The following is a 16,473-nucleotide window of genomic DNA, read 5'->3' as shown; positions in this document are numbered from 1 at the left end:
CAGTCCAGACCTGCCCCCCCTTAACCCAAATTTTACACAAATACACTATATTACATTATTCATATTGAAATGCAATGGTTGACTTCAAGTAGGACAATACATTACACTACAGGTTCTGAAAGATCGAAGACTTGGGTAAACACTGAGAGTGTACAGAGGTATAAATATTAAAGTGTCTAAGAAATAAATGTTGTTTTTGCTAATGTAACACTTGCCCCATTCAAACCCCATAATTTCTGTTGAGTCTGTGTACTGACCATTGAAGAGGCTCACAATCTATCAGTTCCTTTGACTTTACCTAATTTATTTAAGCGCTGAAGGCAAAGGTATTTTGAACAATATGGATTTTGTGGCAGCTGTGCGTGTCTTTTACAGTTTTTATAAAAATGAAGACAAGAGGGATTTCCCTTGACATAAAGCCATTATTATTCATGACTAAGCACGCCATGTTTGCATGCCACCTGTGACAAAATGAAATCCGATTTTGGCAGACCCGCTATTGGTTCCTGATGAGTTTTAATGCTTGCATGCAGTTTTTTAAGGTAAAGTCTATATTTGGATAAGCGCCCAGCAAATGGTTTCTACTTTACGCAAAACAAAATTTTGCACAAAAAATTAAAAACTGAAAACAGGAAGACTGTTACTGTTCCATTTTGTTACTTTTTGATTTGGATTGCATTTGTCAGTAGCTCAGACTTGAATTCAGTGAGAATCCATAAATGATATTCTTACTGAAGGGTGTTGAAATGTGTTGTGCAAACTCTACTTTCTCTGAACAAAATGCTAATGCAAAACATTAGGAAGAGGCTTAAATAAATCATGCAAAGTCGATGGAATGAAAAGGTCAACCAATGCCACCTAACATGTTTTCTGATTACTTAAAATGGCTTTTAAATGGTTCTGGGTTCTGTTGCTGTAATACTGAGTTATCATCATTATTCTCTATATCTACCTTTACCCGGCTCTGTGCTGACTTTGAGCTTGTATGGACAATCCCAACTGCCTGGCTCAGAGTTCCTCAGTCCATTCAAGTCAGATGACAATGGGACCTTTCAGCTCTGCTGATCCCACCAATTAGAACAAATAGAATTGTAAATAGAATCAATTAAAATGACATCTGAATCTGCTTAATCTTTAATTAAAGCAGTGCTAGAACTACTGCTGCAAAACAACCACTAGTTATGTTTAGAAAAAAAAATAATGGAAGGAAACAAGCCTGTTCGGCTCAAAAGCTTTGCATTATGTTAACCTTTAAAAAGAAAGACCATATAGGTAATATGGTGGTTTTAAAGGCAGAATGGAAAGGGGTTAATATATATATATATTATTTTTCTCCAAGTGTCGTTCATTTTATTTGTTTTCCAATTCTTGTCTTGTTTCTGTTTTGTTTTTTTTATCACATCATTGAGACATATTTAGAAAAAGTTTCAGTTCAGAAAGCTTTGGAGCCACAAGCCTTGCTGCTAAAGACAATTTATAGAGCCATTCAGTATCCCACAAGGGCTTTTTATATTCTCACTGTGCAAACTTCCCTGAATACAATTGCCTAGTGATGATCTGATTGAGGTAATTGCTGCTTTTTAAAGAGATGCACATTAATATGAATCCACAGATTTTTTGTGTCCATCTCATTAACAGCAGTAACTAACTCAACCGGCATACCACTAAACAATTGTCAGCAGGGAAGCTCACACAGGTGTTGCAGGTGACACTAATAATCAAATTACTCTCACTTTTTAAATCTTTAGTCTCACATTGATTGGATGAAATTGAGCTACAGCACGGGAGGTGATTTCATACCAGGAAGCAGCAAAAACTATTCTTTCTTTAGTGTTGTTCTGCAAATTCCCAATTGAAGTATAGAATACAAGCAAAGCAAAAAAGGGACTAGTGATAATATGTCTGGTGCAAAGGTAAGCAAATATATTTGTAAACCTTGGTCAACACTCATTTAAAGTAATCTTCTTCCTCTTCTTCCTCTTCTTCTTCTTATTATTCATAAACTAATTCTATATATTCAACATAGCATAATTATAACAATAACATTTTTGTAACAATAGCAGTACTGCATTTTGTCCTAGTGCTTTAATGTATTCCAGGACATATCTGAAAATCAGATTTCATCTTACAAAAACCTAAAATATTACACAAACAAATAAGATCCATTTAGACACTCTTCTCTGAATCATATACCCTAGACCCAGTCTGGCCTGTTACAGGAAACAGTACTGTATTGTAGTGTCAGTTCACATCGGCTGATTTTATTTTTTCTGCATCCTGCTGCTAAGATAGACAGACACACTGAATTCCGATAGGAAAATGAGCAATCTCATCGCTCTCTAGTTTGCTTGTACAGTTTTTACATGTCTGATTAATGCCAATTAATCCAATTAACCTCTAGACTTACTATTCCCTTGGTCTCTCTCCTACGAATGACTCACTCAACAAAGGGAATTAGTGAAATCAGAAAATCAGACACACAACACAAAATAAATGCATGTTACAAAAGAAACACGTGTAACTAGCTGAAGAAATTGAAGGAACTCAATTTATTTAGAATAATATTTACTATCTTAGAATAGAACGCTGAAAGTTAGGAATTGCTTCAATGTTTTACGGAACAGTTCTAACGATGCTGAGTGTTGGTTAAAAAACAACCTTGATTTATAATAGCTACCAACATTAATAAAGGGAACTGTCAGATTCAAAATGGCATGGTTTGATACCATTTTCTGCTGAAATTGTGGAAATCAGGCCTTTCCCAGCCAAACCCGAAACACCAATCCTCAAGAAAACCAACAAAAACATTTCTTTATGTGTCCATCTCAATATATCTATTCTGTACTCTGAAAAATGTACCAAACCATCCAGATTCACTACCCTGCAACATGTTTCAAAATCCAGATAATGCAAAAGAACACTGAATCTCTTTTTTTTGTATCTAAATACACAATGCCACAAACCACTGCTCTAGAGGTGGGTTAAATACTGAGTGCATGAAAAGGAATTCAAATGAAAATGCCAACAAACTTCTTTAAAAAAAACATCAAAAATATTTTTACTTTTTTTTTTTAAATGTACAATTTCCTTTTATGGCAGGTAATATAACTTGCCTTATAATTTATCGTGAAAAAAAGTATACGTTAGACAGTCACATTAGTGGAGCACACTTCTAAATTTGCTATAATAAATTTCTATCATACTTAAAATACATTTTTAAAGAGTTTATTTACAGACTGGGAGTGATTTCCCTGTCTCATTCCCTGCCATCACAACCACCACCAATACAACAGAATTACCGAAGAGGGCATTCAGTTTAATGTGCTTGAAAAGAAATGAAGTATATAATGCAACAAAAAACAACCTCTACTATTAATCATAGCTAAATAAATGTAGAACATTTTAAACATCTGACAGCATCAGCAGAAAGCAATTATGAAACTAGAAATGAGTGAATCGCCGACCCTGTGCACCACAAGCGAGTGTCTTAACCACTATGAAAAACTGAAGGGTCGTCTCCATCTGTGATTTTAGAGCTTTTAACCTCATCTCATCTCACCGACAGGAGAGGGCAGAATCCATAATGGCAGTATATCACACAACACTGCCCGTTACATAAACACACACATCAAATCTCATCTCACCGATGGGACAGGTCAGACTCCGTAATGGCAGTGTATCACACAACACTGTCTGTTACAGAGGAATCCCTAGAACTGCTTAAATTAAAAAAAAAAAAAAAAACAGCTGCATAGGAATCACAGATTGTGCTGTACCTTGGTAAATTGCACCATCAACAACGGACAAGGGTGTGAATGCAAAATAAGTAGTATTATCAATTTAAAATGTAAATCAGACATATAACTGCTGTCACTCAAGGGGACCTCCTCTCCATCCTCAGTTCTAGTCTTAACCATTACTGAATGGCTGTGACTCACTGGAAGAGTACTGTCTGATACAAATCTAGTGGCTGATTGCTCTTCGGTACATGGACAGCAGCCTTACTCCTGCCAGCTGGGAAATAACCCGCATGACTAGTTGTTCTCAGAGCAGCTCCCTGAATCTCAGTTTCAGTCATGCTGGGATAGCTTCCAACCCAATCATTGTATATGTTATGAATGAGGAATCATATTTGAATTGGATGCATATCTAAGCCAATCAGCCCCCAATCACTACTCAGGGATTAAATCTAATAAAATAATAAGTACTTCAGCCAACTGAATCTGAAAATCCGTACATGGCCACAGTGAAAATGCTTGATTGAACATGCAACTCTACAGCATCACTATGCACCATGTCTGCCTGCCTTGAGGACTGCCCCTGATCTTGATTATTCTCCAAAGTAATACACTAATGCATTGTCATCAAAGTGAAGTGCCCAAGACAGCTCAGATCAACAGAGGATCTTCAAAGTAACATGAGGTACAAGTTGGAAGACTCCCTAGGGCAACTTTCATTTGTGGAAAAATGGTTAATTGGAAGTGACAAAGAATTATTAATAAAAAAAAAGTTAGCAGAGCAAGGCTTTAATTTTAACCAAAACTAAGAGAAGGTTGCACTTTTTATTCCTATAAATTGTCTCAGAAAAAAAGAGCTGAAAGCTTTCCTCTGGTCATTCACTGTTGTTACCTTTAGCACTGGGGGAGAAGCCGATCGTTGCAATGGTTTTCAGGGATGAGATCCAACAGCAGATGTGGTCTGTGTGAACCTCAAAGGATCCTACTATAGCCACCAGTCCTAGTTTTGTTGCATGATTCATAACTAGACAGCCGCAAGAATGAGTAGCAAGAAGGAAGAGTGAAGCACTGTGGATTCCCATACCACTCTGCTTGTTGCAAGTACAAGTTTTCAATGTGGGATCTAACCTTCAACTTGAAAGCAAACCATTGACTCCACATGCTGCATGATGTAGCTGGTGACAATGCTGGTTTTGTATAGTGCCATGCAGTACTCCAGATAAGGTTTTGGGTCTGGGAGTAACTTACCCTCTAATTCTAACAGTGAGAGAGTAAAATGTATTTACAGAGGGTAAAATGCAACATTACCTTGAAGTCATGAGTAATCTCGATAAATACTGTACAGTCTTTAATGGTAATGGTGTGGGCATTCAAAAAGAGCCTTCCATTTTAACTGCAATGTTACTTTGAACTACTGTACACAAACTTAGTATTAAAATAAAATCAGAGACAACATCTATTCTTCTTCACTTTATTGACCACAGCCAACATATATATGAAGATAAACACAGAAAGATAACTTATATTTTGACATAATAACTTATATTTTAAATTCTTAAACTCAGTGAACATGTTAAAACTTCAATATAAAGCCATACAGATAAATAAAATAAGGAAATGCATTAATAATAAAACCGTTTGTTTTATATTATAGGCACCTTTTTTATCAGTTGCCTTGACGATGGTTCACGCTGCAACCTGTGTAGCTTTGAATCTTTCTTATTCTTACTGTGATTGGCTGCAAAGACAGCAGGGCTAGCCAAAGATTGGATAATGTTTGTTGGTTTGGTTTTTCTTGTGTACAGTTTCCTAGTAACTGAAGACATTGTATTCTGGGAGATGTAGTTGTTAGTGGAAGTTTTAGGAGAGGCAGACAAGCTGTGCAGCAAAATTGCTATGCATATTTTTACGCATTAAATTTAAATTTAGTGAGTATTTCGGATTTGTTAATACGTAAAAGCGGCAGGTACGCAATTTATCTAGACTGCTGGTGCCATGTACATTCTCCCAAATGGATTGATTTTCATGGCTGTTAAGATTTATACAATAACTAGCATTCATATTTTTACAAAATTGAAAAGGTTAAATATAAAAGTTTTATTAAGTTTAAAAATAATTGTATTCAGGTCACACAGTTGAAAGGTACATTTTTGAACACCTGTGTTTGCTTTGCTGAATCCTGATCTAAAGGTTATCTGTGTAAAATGTTGACTATTGTGGTAAAGGTCAGATGACTTTATGTGCATGAAGGGGTCTGATTCCAATGCCATTCAGATATTAAAGCAGTAAAAAGGTGCAAAAATATTGACAATAATAAAACAAAAGGTAACCTTTTCTATCCATTCCCAGTATAATACATTATAACAAAGGGCTTGAACTATTCTGCATTTATTTTGATGAGTGCCCTAAATACGCAATCACTTACGTTTAAGAACATACTGTAGTTGTTTTCAGCTGACTGGCTTTTCAACAAAACCTGATAACTGTGAAATAGGTTTCAGAGGGTTTGCTTCCTAATGTGATAACTTTTAAAGTGTTCTTTGTTTTGAAGCAGCTGCATTAAACACTGCCTGACTTAATGGCATAGGTAAACAGTGCTGACAGCATACAGGTGGGATAAAAATCATATGTTACCACCCACGCAATCAGCGCAATACAGACCTAGGGAGCTCATGTTAACAGCGAACCAAGACTTAAAAGGATTTGTTCTGCCAGTCAGGCAGTGTTTAATGCAGGCACATTGAAAGTTATCACATTTTAAGAAAATATCAGCCATCCTGTGTATTGCATGCACCCCATGAATTGAGAGCATGGCTAAGCAGTTTTCATGATGCACATCCCTCAATCAGACTTCAAACTGTGTTCATATATATTATCAGTGCTTCACTAAAAATAAACAATACACTTGTTGTGGATGGTAGTAAGCACTGGATGCTTTATTTGAAATGAAAATTATATAATTGATCATTCGTCACATAACTGTAATTAACATCATTGTAACCTTGTTATTTTATTACACAGCCAGAACAGGCACTGTAGTGATCTTAATTCCTCAAATGATGATAACTATCTAAATTCACTTAATTATGTTATCAGCTTACCGCTGGTTTTAATGCAAATGGCAGCTAGTTTTTTTTTTTTTTTTTTAATTAAATTAATAGTTTTTTTTGTTTGTTTTATTTAATCAGTTCTGTTGATTATTTACAGAACATATTAATATTGGTAACATGACTCACACTATACTGTATTAGTACTAATATAACTACTGCTATTCTTCTTTCAAATACCTTCGCACTTGTTTACCTTTGTTAGCCCTAGGCTGCCATTTTATATGTTATGGCCTTGGAACAATTTAGGAGGCAGATTAAGGTCAAACCTTGTCTAAAAAGTACAACTGTGCTAGTTTGTGTTCTACCGTAGGGGTTTGGGTGCTTTAGTTTATACCAAGAAAACAGAAACAGGGTATATAATTAACATAACATAACACATCAAACAAATAATTCCTGGTTTTACTATACCTTCTTTTGAAGGTATTTCCTTCACATTAATTTCAATTCTAATTTGATTAGCACACTTCAAGATTCATGTTTAAAACAATAACAAAACACATAAACAAACACACACACACACACACACACACACTTTTACTCGTCCCCCCGTCCCCCCCCCCCGTCCCCCCCGTCCCCCCAGATTTGTTATTAATTTCAATAAGGAATTATTAATATTCTACAGTGTAACAGTAATTTACTGATTCACAACAAAACTATACTGGATGTGATGCTGCAATTAATACATGATGAGTGTCAGAAAAAATACATGTGTTCTTCCCCTCTGTTGTTGCCAATTCAGCAAAATAACACAAACAATTACTGTAAAGTCATCCTTCCTCTAATCATATTTCATGAAAATGCTGCTTCAGATGAAAGGCGTTGAGTATGTATGAGGCATGCGTGCTGCCTGGGTAATTAGCAACAAAGCCATCATGTATTCCCAGTCTAGATCATACATACACTCATCACTTTATTCTCTGCTCTTAGTACTGCTATTTGTAAATGACATAAAAAATGATATAAAAAATATATATATAAAAAAATTGGATTTACATTGATTAAGTTAATTGTTCTAACCTCTTGTGAAGTAATACATTACTATCAGTACACATTCTCAAAACCTCAACAGGCCAGCATGGGTTACAGGGTTTACAATACTAAAAAATCACTTAAGCCCCCTGTGCAGAAATGTATTTACGAATATACAAAAATGGCATATAACATTTATTGGGTAATAAATATATTAAATGATTTATTGATTAAAGGTTCTGTAAAACTGTAATTGCACCAATATCCTACTTTCAAATTACCTTCCATTTTTTTCTTAGTTTTTTTTTTTCAGTTGTTCATTAACCTAAAAAACACAAGAACATCTTACCCATTTATATGTTTAAAATAAGAAAATAAGATGATATTTAATGTTCAGGTTAATAAACAGGTAATAGTTACAGCTTATTGGTATGATTGGAAGGAGATGGCAAATTAACATTATAAATGTGTCTTGTTTGGAGTATAATTAGATTAGTGAGCAAATTAGTGGCTAGTCCATTCCTCCAATTACCAACATCTATTTGCTTCAATACATGTTTTTAAAAGACAACATGCTTCAAGGCTAATGAGATATACCAACCCATTAATAATGAAGTGCTGAATAACACAATAAAGGAGTGAATACAGTAGGGATATTATGAATAAATTGACTTTGAGGCATATTCCACATGAATGCATGTGATAACCAATTCATCATTCAACTGGAAATCCATTTAGAAGCAGAATATTTTTTAATGCTCTGGTGCAGATGCATATCACGGGTGACTGCAATATTGTGGAGGCTGGAGTAGGCCACGCTTCAGAGTTTTGCTTATATCTCTCTCTATCCAAAACTTGAAAACAACTGTAGCAAAAAGATTCACCTGGGCCCTTTCATTTATTAGAGCAAAGAATTTATCAGAGACTCATGAGTTGACATACAAATGAGATTTTTATTTTTACAGAAGAATTCACTTAAAAAGTTAAGGCACTTCGAGTTCAGTCACAAAACTTAGTTCTTCACTGTTTTGTTATCTGCAAGTGGGCATACTAAAGTGTAAATAAAGTGAAATGAACAAAACTAAATGAAAAATATAGTGTGTAAAATAATTTCAAACACGTTAATCAAAACACACAAATCCAACCGAAGGGCAAGAAATAAATAATACATCCAATAAAAAACAATTTCAATCAAACAACATGCAAATAAAACCATGATAACCCCGAATCTGGAATAAAAGAAAACACAATCAATAGTTTTGTTCTTTAAAACCAACTCTTTACACCACACATACATAAAACAGATTCAGTAAGTACTATAAAACACATAAAAACATGTAAACGGCAGCAGCAAAAATGTTTGCATTCTAAAACCTCTTTAGATGATTCAAGTTCCCCTTCTTGTTTAAGAAAACAGCAACATACCCGCAGCCTGAATACTCAGTGTTTACAGCCTGATCTCAGGCCAACTCCAGTATCCTCAGGGAACACTTTAGACAAGGTACAGCAATTAATACATGTATGCGGACCACATATAAAAGAAATAAACCATTTAATTGGCTCTATAAACTCACCACAGGTAACACTTCTCTACAGCTAACTACACAACCTTCTTTAAGTTATTGAGTGTATTCAAATCTTGTAGTACATTTCCATGTTGCACGTTTGGCCCGACATGGTTTATGGAGTCATAAACACGACACAGGCTTTATCTCTATGTACCAGTGTCGAAAATGAAAATGTATTTATATTCCATTAAACTAATTCTATTGGTTTATTATGAACCATGTTGATATTCATATATTAAAAATCCTCAGAACATCAGTTACTACTCCATAACTAAAACTCTTAAAACCGGTTTGCTTAGCTGAGAAGGTTTTCCTAATGACCGAATATAAACATATAATACAAATGTTCTAATAATTAAATCAATGCATTTCAGAAAGGAGACATCGACCATTAGAATGAAAATTAACAATGTATTAAATTGACACATAAAATGTGCATACATTTTAACTGATTACATTGTTAAAATTGGGCCCAAGGGCCTTGTCCATTGTAGCTCGCTAGCTGCCCTTACGCTGGCAGAAAATACGATGAATTAAGTATATTAATTAAATCAATAACTAATGCCAGTGGGCAGGACAAGTGGCAAATCAAGGCCACCTTCCCCCAAAATGAAATGACCACCGAAGCCTCCACCACCTTGCAGATTTACAGTGCTCGGCACTCAGGAAAGGAAAAACCCTGTTTTTGATTAGACTGCGATGCTGGAAGTCTGAGGCAGGTTTTTTTTTTTTTTTAAAGAAAATGCACACAATTGTTTTTAAGAGTCATAAGTCATTCAAATTTGATCTAATCACCATAAAACCATATATAATTTAAAAGCTTAAAACTTGAAGAATATTATTTTTAAACAGTTTACAGAATTCAAAACATGGTAAAATGTAAAAAGGTACAGAATTGGCAGAAAAAAAGTTCAAAATATTTCTTAAAAAAAGGTTTCCCCAATAACAATTTATCCTCCTGCGATCCCATTTCAGTGTTTCAGGTCCCAAAACATTTTGCTACAGATAAAGGAATGTCCCCCCAGTGGTAATCTGTCGCCATATGAAGACCCTTTTTTCCAGTAACTATTTACATAATTCAGAATATTCTGGAATATAAAAAGGCACAACAATGACAAAGAAATCGGTACCCCCTATCTAACAGTCCCTTCATGAGCTCCATTACAACACAGAAATTGGAACCATGTCGGCCATCAAGCAGTTGCTGGTCTTGCCCAGAATACGGCATGTATTTCCATGTGAAGCCTGTCTTTGACTCACAAAGCTCATACGACTTCACCCCAAAGCGTGCCTGTTTGTTTGGGATGTACTGCTTGAAATGAAGCCTTCCTTTGTACAGAAAAAGAGACTCAACGACTGAAATCTCTTGAGCAGGTGTATAGACACTGGCAAATAAGGGTGTAATGGTCGAAGAAGGGGTGGATTTTCCAGAGGCGATCATTTTCAGGCCTGACAGCTTGGTTCTCCTGGAAGTGCAGTGCCTGAAGGATTTGCTTGTAGCGATTCCGGCTCATGATGCTACCAAAGAAGGGAGTGTTGATGGCGGGGTCCCCAGACCAGTAGCTGCCGATAAAGGGCTTTTTCACTATCCCCATCAATAATGAACGCCCCAAAAACTGCTACAGTCCATCTAAGGTGACATTTTTCAAGCTCCTCATTCTTGCCTGGGGTTTATCAACAAATAAAACAACAACAAAAAAGGCAATTTAAGTGTCCTTGCCAAAGCTTGCAGGATTCAGTATTGAAAGCTTTGACAAAAAATTCAGGAAAGAATAGAAAATTGTGAAAAGATATCTACCTCCCCACCCAAAGGAAATCTTCCAGGGCAATCAGTGTTCCTTTTTTGTGGCAACAGCCATTGTTTATCCCAATATAATTGGAGTTGAGCAATGTCAAGACTTTCACAGGCTTTGAAGTAAGAAAACAAGTCCAAATTCATTGTTGCCTTTGTTATTGCAATGGTCATCCTCTATGAGAAGCCTTACCACTTGTGAAAAGCAGTGTTCCTTCAGGTGATTAGTAACATCATTTTCTCTGGAGCAAAGGGTTCATGGTTCAAACCCACACATCCACTGAGACATACAGTAACTGGATCCACGGAGACTGCGATGAAGCAGAGATATCAGTTCTCATTTAGGCAGGTTAATTTAGTAAAGAACAAGTGCGTAACAACATGTAACTGTTTTTCAATAACGAAAACTCCATTAGGTATTGCTAGAAAACATTCAGGGATATGTGACATTATTTGGGAACATATTAAGTTATGTATTTTAGAATAGCTATTGTACATACCACTGTTTCTCCCAATCAGTATCGCAATATCACTTTTCCTTTGCTGAATAGTAAGCATAGTCACTTTTGCCTACAGATGTACCATGCATTTTTAATTACATCCACCAGCATGCCAGTGGCAATGTTTATTCATAATATTGTCCCTTGGAGCAAAACATCACAAGGTGGATCTCACTCAATTCCCTCAAATCGAAGGAGATTAAAAGCAAGATTGTGGTGTTAGTCTAAAATTGTTTGTGTCATTCCATGCTTTTGTAGCAATTGAAAGCGTCGCTCTTATGGTCAGTGATGTTCTAAGATGTGAAGAGGAGTGGGGGCATTTTGTGACACTAACAATGGTCAGCCCCTTACAAAAGCTTACTGGCCTGAGATAAATTTCTGCAGTAATTTTGCAATTTACTGTGAAGGGATACCTTATTTATACCATCTATGTTTTCCAAATGTTTTATTACTTTTTTTTTTCTGAAATAGGACACATGGCAATTATCTAATCAGAAACAATAGATAATTATTAAGAAAAAGTAATAACAGACTATTAAACTAATTCAATATTTAGGAAAATGTATATGACATAAAGTATCCCTTTAACGCTTTGCCATTTCATCATTGCTTGTGCTTTCTAATGCTTTTTCTATGTTTTTACTTTGCATTATTATTTTAATCACATATACTGAGTAAACGTACTGTTGAGAAAAATATTTCTTATAAGGATTTAGGCTAAACCTTGAAGCAGAAATGTAATTCAGATACCCGTTGTACAGTATTAGGGTCCCACAAAACGAATGTTAAAGAATTACACATGGATCTTGTCCAAAAGAAGTTATTATTTTTTTCCGTACATATTCAGCTGGTTTCACAGTAAATTGGATAGTGCAAGATCAGCTAATCGTGGTCTGTGAAACCAGCTGTTAAAGTATATTCTCAATCAATTAAACACTAATATTTGTTTAAATCTGTGGCAAAAGAGTGTTTAATGCTTAAACATTTGGTTTTATAGTGTAGTGTTTGTGTAGTGTGGTGTAGTGTAGTGTGGTGTAGTGTAGTGTGGTGTAGTGTAGTGTAGTGTGGCGTAGTGTAGCGTAGTGTAGTGTAGCGTAGAGCTTGTTGAAAGAAGTCATTATGAATACTTCTTACTGATTTAACACTACACTGTGAAAGACTTAAACAGTTTTCTCTTTCAAAAGACAATGGGAAGGCAGTGTTGTGATAGGCTACACGATTAGATCCTCTCCACATGTCTTTGATTTGCTCTTTTTACTTGCATATTCACTGTTCTGTACAAATTTCATATTATTACTATTGATAATTAATTTGCATTGCACTTATAAGCCATTGCTCAGACAGTGACAGGGACAACTCACAGTTAAAAAAAATCCAAAACAGGAATATAATGGCATTAAGTGAAGAAATCAATATAAAATATTTAACTAACATAGATAACACAGTTTTGGGCTTTACTTGTCTCTGGGTCTGTGTGAAGTATTTTCAAATGCCATAAACTGAAGATCAGATAATATTGGTTGGATTGATTGGTTGGAGTTCTAAAAATATTGTATAGGAGCATGGATGTGCATTGGCATTTGCACAAACTGCATACCGTTTGATTGTAACATGAGGTGAAGTGGCAGGTGACAACATGAGGGCAATATATCCTATCTTGCTCCAGCACTTAATTAATAGCTTCATTTTTATGCACATTTTAATGTCGTTGTTAAAGTTAAATCCATCAAGGACTTGGGAGCTGCTAAATAAAAGGCTTGCTCTGAGCAATGTTAAGTGTTTTTTCATTAGCAGAAAATGTGTGTTTTGAACAATGTACACCCTTTATGGATAAAAAATATAATACAGAGTAGGGGACTAAAAAAGTGACACTTGACCTCAGAAATTGGCAATCAACTAATCGCACGCTGCTTGATTGTAAAGTAAGTGTGCAGCTGCAGATGGACTGAAGAGCAGTTTCAACTGCAAAATCCATAAACATATAAATTACATTTTAGAACATAAGAGCACCAGACATTAGTAAATATCATTTATTTTTATTTTTAAGGTGGAGACTATGATATATATTTTTTTAACTAACTGTCATAACTGCAGTTGTTTTATACCTAATACAGAGATACCAGATGCCTAGGCCGTATTACCGCCAGTACATTTTGAACAGACCGCCAAGGTATATGCCAGTCGAAGTTTTGCATGCATTCACATTGCAAATGCTGTGAATTTTTGAGACAACATAGGGCCAGATATTCAAAGATTTTGTGAATTTATGCAGCTCTGCATTGTAAATATCTTGCATATATTCGCAAGAGTTGAGGAAATTAATAATTTTAAATTAATCTTAAACAGGAAATTAATCGCAACTCAGACTACACCCAACTGATGTAGGTGTACTTGTGTATGAGGAAAGACAATGGCTCAAAGTATTCAAAAGCATAGAAAGGGCAACTTTACCGAAGAGGAGACTATAATAATACCTGACAAAAAAACCAAAAAATAAGATTTTAACTAAACAATGTGAAAAGTAAAAAAACACCTATACCAATCATTGATGTAATTTACGGTAGCTTTTTTCTGTTTGCTGAAAAAATCTTCATTTTAGACTAGTACATGCCCTCTGAATGTAGACATTGGAAATGGTATTATGATTAAGAAATATCACAACGAAAAGAAAAAAAAAACTTGTAGAAACAGTTCTTTACTACCAGGCTCAGCTTTCTCCTCTCTACTTGATATCACCCATAATGCATTACTGTCAGCAACAAAATATTAGCTTTAATACATTAGGGTGAAACCTGTTGGGTGATTTATCATGGAATGACCCTACTTTTAAGTTATTCATATCTCAAATGTCATGTTTATAATGGGAGCATTGACGCAACTTAACTATAGAGGGACTACTGCACCTCTATAATTCAATTGTTAAAAGGTTAAAATTAATAAAGCATTGTGAATACACATACTATATGTGTGTTAAGTTTCTCTGATAATTTTGGTTCTCATAAAAGGTGTTAGACTGTTGGCGTAAGAAACTATCCAGAGAACAGAAGTAGCGCTGAACTTCAACTTTTACAAAATAAGTTTAAAAAATCGAAACAAGGCAAGAATTGGAAACCAAATAACTAATAAAAATAACAGGGTAAAAGACTAATCAATATTTTTAAGCCCTTTCCAGGAACTGACATTGTGAGTTACTGGTTGGGAATTACTGTAGCAGTCCAAGAAGATTTCAGCTGTCAGCTTCCTTACCTTGTCCCAACCATCATGATCGAGTACAGAGAGCTCATGAGAGTTTCCCTAATCCTGTAAAATTCTGAATCCATCTATTTTTTGGGGCAGATGCAGTTGAATTAGTAGAGCTTTGTTATGCATAGGTCATTTCAAACTGATTTATAGACATTTATGAGCTGGATATTTTGTCAGTCCCTACTGAAGTAATAATTGATTGTGGCAGTCAAGTTTGGGTGTGGACCCTTTGATATTGCTTGCAATCCTAACTCACAGTTATGATTTATTACGTCCTCTCATCATTGCCTGAAGACAATGGAAAGGTTTTAACATCCAGTGCAAAGAAGGGCCAGCTTTTTTCATGCATATTAACTTCCTATCCCTTATAAATGTTTTCCATAGTAAAAGCATACCAAAGTGTATTAAAGCATGGTTAAAGCATGGTAAGGCTTAGGTAAGCATTGTAAAGCTCAGAGAGGTACGGTAAAGCATATTAAAAAAAAAAAAAAATTCTAAGGCATTCTATGCCTGCAATTAATGATACGTTTCTTAAAGCCAGGTTAATAAATGATATTCAGTATTAATGCTGTATGTTTGTTTAAATGAAAGCAAATTAAGTTGCATGCCTGTTTCTTCCCCATTATATACATAATGCAATTTATCCTATTTAAAATGTATAAAGTTATTTATTAGACACCTGTTTCTAACTAATTCCCTTTTTTACTTTGCTGCACATGGCAACTAGAATCTATTTAAAAATAATATAACATCTAATTAGCTAATATCACAGTGCAGATGTTAAACAGATGCTGCAGTTCATGCGCATCCCCAGACAATGTACTTTTATTATAATCTTTATTACATGATATTTGTCCTGTGGGCCCTGAGGGGGGTCTTTTATTTGGTGGTATGGGGGTTTGGCAGTGGTTTTCTGCAAAGAGTAGCCTGTGTTAAAACTGCTGTGCTTCAACAGATGCATAATGTAAACGGTTCAAAAGGAATGGGTCTAGTCTCTATTTAGCAAACAAAGCAACACGTGCCACGCCAGGAACAAATAACCCACTTCCCATTCTATTAACCTACAAGATCCTACCAGTAATTAGAAATATGTCAAACTAGCATACAGTCAAATACACCTGTTTGTGTCTATATTCATACTGAGTAGCCTGATCACTGCTTTATCCTGCATGATCACTGCTCTAACTCCTGCATGATCAGTGCTCTAACTATATTGCTTTCTATCAAATTGCACCATCTAGCCTCACTCATTAAATATAACTTACTTTAGTTAATATTTAAATTGATTCAGACAACATCCTCCGTCACACCAGAGCACACAATGTTAAAAGCTTAGCTCTGTATGCTGCACTTAATGAATTGCATTTAATTAGAAATGTATGTTCTTTCCATCTGTCTAATTCAGTTATTTTGACAAAATATACAACAATTTCAAAGGCTTTTGATGTAAGAACAGCACAATGACCAGTTGTTTTTTTATGTATTCACTGCAAGACTGTACTGTTAATAATACTGAAATAAACAAAAGTGTCTAAATGAAAATCACTGAAAACT

The sequence above is a fragment of the Acipenser ruthenus genome, chromosome 2, assembly GCF_902713425.1.
Source record: "Acipenser ruthenus chromosome 2, fAciRut3.2 maternal haplotype, whole genome shotgun sequence".
NCBI classification, from domain to species: domain Eukaryota; kingdom Metazoa; phylum Chordata; class Actinopteri; order Acipenseriformes; family Acipenseridae; genus Acipenser; species Acipenser ruthenus.
This window is presented reverse-complemented; position numbering follows the sequence as displayed.